The sequence below is a fragment of the Lemur catta genome, chromosome 2 (genome assembly GCF_020740605.2).
Source record: "Lemur catta isolate mLemCat1 chromosome 2, mLemCat1.pri, whole genome shotgun sequence".
NCBI classification, from domain to species: Eukaryota; Metazoa; Chordata; class Mammalia; order Primates; family Lemuridae; genus Lemur; species Lemur catta.
In genome coordinates, this window is record NC_059129.1 from 34,370,994 (window position 1) to 34,374,140 (window position 3,147).

Below are 3,147 nucleotides of genomic sequence, written 5' to 3' on the forward strand. Positions count from 1 at the left end.
ATACAATGTGAATATTAACCCCTTATTAAATAGATGGTTTGCAATTATTATCTCTTATTTTGTAGGTTGTCTCCTCACTCTGTTGTTGGGATTCTTTGCTATGCAGAAGTTTTTAGTTTGATGTAGTCCCACTTGTTAATTTCTGCTTTTGTTACCTCTTCTTTGGTGTCATATCCAAAAATATCATTGCCAATACCAGTGTCAAGAAGCTTTTTCCCTATGTTTTTATCTAGGAGTTCTACAGTTTCAGGTCTTATGTTTGAGACTTTTGTGTTTTACTTCATTAAAGTACTGAATTTATTTCACATTATATTTTTGTCTCCCTACCATTTCCATGTCTGACCACTGCTACTATAATACTGTGTCCTATCACAACATTCCATACATACTTAAAACCAAGCAAAGTGTGGAGTTCCATCTTTAAACACTAAACAGGCATTCTGTTATTTTATTTTTTCCTTTATTTATTTTTTTAGAGACAGGGTCTTGCCCTGTTGCCCAGGCTGGGGTGCAGTGGTGCAATCATAGCTCACTGCAGCCTCAAACTCCTGACCTCAAGTGATCCTCCCACCTCAGCCTCCCGAGTCACTGGGATTATAGGCATGAGCCACCATACCCAGCTAAACAGGCATTTTAGACAACACATTCTTGTCAATGGAACCTGGACAACATTTATCAAATGCAGTATGGAATATTCTCACTCTACATTATAAAAAAGATATCAGCCAGATACCAACTGTTACAGAAATGAAATAAGATGGAAAATTTTAACCAGCTGCTTAAATTATTTTCTTAAAGAGACTTCCTCCACTGCCAGAGATCTTGAATAGCTTCTTTCCTGGTCAGTCATCTGGAAGAAATTCTTCACATAATTGATGAACTTGGCTTCCACTTTGGGAAGAAAACCACCTTTTTTTGTACCTGCTTGCATTTTTGCCTTAATGTCTTCTACAGAACCAGGTCCTTTTGGTGTTTTAGGAGGTTTTTTCCCTGTTTTTGAAGTATTCTTGACATTTGATCTTGGTATTTGGCTTTTGAGCCTTTTCCATTCTGGTTTGATCTTTGTACATTTTTTTTGACTGGAGTATCTTGTATGGATTTCTTCACTGGAGCTTTTCCTTAAACTTCCTTACCATCAAAATCATCATCATCATTTTCATTAGCAGCAGGTTTTACTTTTTTCTGTAGAAACTTGCTGCGACCTCCAAAAGCAGATTATTTTCTGGATATACTTAAGAGTTTCACATCCTCCTCCTCTTCATCTTCGGACTCTGCATCTTCCTCCACAGCTACTAAATGCTGTACACTAATATGCATAGACCCAGACCCACATTTCAACCATAAGACAACAGGTGGTGTTATTTCAAAGTCCCCAAAGGAAACCATTGGCTGTAAATACATTTTCAAAGTTCCAGTGTTACTTTAATTGGACTGCCTTTATAATTCATTGCTGCAACAATGTACAATTTGTTTTTTGCGACAGCCCATAAAATGATAATTTCTAAAGATAAACGGTGCTCATTTTCATCATTATCCACTTAAAACTGATCATCTTTGTAACCCTTTAGTTCATAACCAAAAAGAGTTCTGGGGCTTCAGGGGGCTCGTGTCCATGTTCATCAAATCTTTCATGTAGTGGCGAGAGAAAAGGCAGACAAAGATAAATGATTACTGCTCCAGAGAATGGATGCATAGGATGGAATCACACCAGGTTACGTTTACATCTTTAATCCATTTTGAGTTGATTATTCTGTATGGTGCAATGTATAAGTCCAATTTCATTCTGGTGCGTTTGAATTTTCAGTTTTCCCATTACCAGCTGTTAAAGAGACTATTCTTTCCTCATTGTGTGTCTCAGAACTCTTGTTGAACATAAGTTGATTGTATATGTGTGGTTTTATTAACAGAACTAAAGGAAGAAATAGGCAGCAATACACTAATAGTCAGACACTTCAATACTCCACTCTTAAAAATGTATAAATCATAGAGTCAGAAAATCAATAAGAAAACTGTACTAATTGTTCAATACATGTGCACTTATGGAAGTAACATTCATGGTGGATCAAGTAGTTGGGAAGGGAATGAGGGGATGGGTAAATTCACACCTCATGGGTGTGGTACATGCTGTCTAGGAGATGTGTACACTTGTAGCTTTGACTCAGGTGGTACAAAGGCAATTTATCTGACCAAAGTGTTTATACCCCTGTAATATTCTAACATAATAAATAGAAAAAGAAAACTATAGACTTAAACAATATAATGGAGCAAATGGACTTAACAAATAATATGCAGAAAATTATATCCAACATCAGCATAAAACACATTCTTCTCAAGGGTACAAGGAACAGTCTCCAGGACAGATCATATATTAAGCCACAAAATAATACTTAACAAATTTAAAAAGTGTTTTTTCTGAACATAATGGTTTGGAACTAGAAATCAATAACAGTAGAAAAGTTGAAAAAAATTGCAAATATATGGAAATTACACACATGCTCTTGAACTACCAATGGGTCAAAAAAGAAATTAAAAGATAAATCAGTAAATATATCAAGACAAATGAAAATAAAAACACAATATAACAAAACTTATGTGATGCAGAAAAAGCAGTACTAAGAGGAAAATTTATAGTAATAAATATCTACATTAAGAAAGAATAAAGTTCTCAAACAGCCTAACTTTTCAACTTAAGGAACTAGAAAAATAAGAACAAACTAAGCCTAAAGTTAGCAGAAGGAAGAAAACAATAAAGTTACAGAAGAAATAAATAGATAACAGGAAAACAATGGAAGAGATGAACAAAAAGTTGATTTTTCAAAAAGATAAACAAAATTGAAGAGTAGTTATTAACACACTAAGAAAAAAGAGAGAAGATTCAAATAAATAAAATTATAAATAAATAAGATAGGAGACATTACAATTGATATCAAAGAAATAAAAAGACTATGAGATAATACTTTGAATATTTATATGTCAATAAATTGGATAACCTAGAAGAAATGAATCAATTCCTAGAAACATACCACCTAGTATGATTGATCATCAAGAAATAGAAAATCTGAAAAGACAAATAGTAATTAAGGACAGTTATTTATTGATCAGAAACTCTTCAACAATGAAAAACCCAGGTCAGGAGATGATGAGCTG

At 33.8% G+C, this 3,147-nt stretch overlaps 1 pseudogene; it reads right to left on the reverse strand.

The window, feature by feature from the left end:
- Positions 1–792: 792 nt before the first annotated feature.
- LOC123632673 lies at positions 793–1,632 on the reverse strand (annotated as a pseudogene).
- Between the last annotated feature and the right edge of the window lie 1,515 nt (positions 1,633–3,147).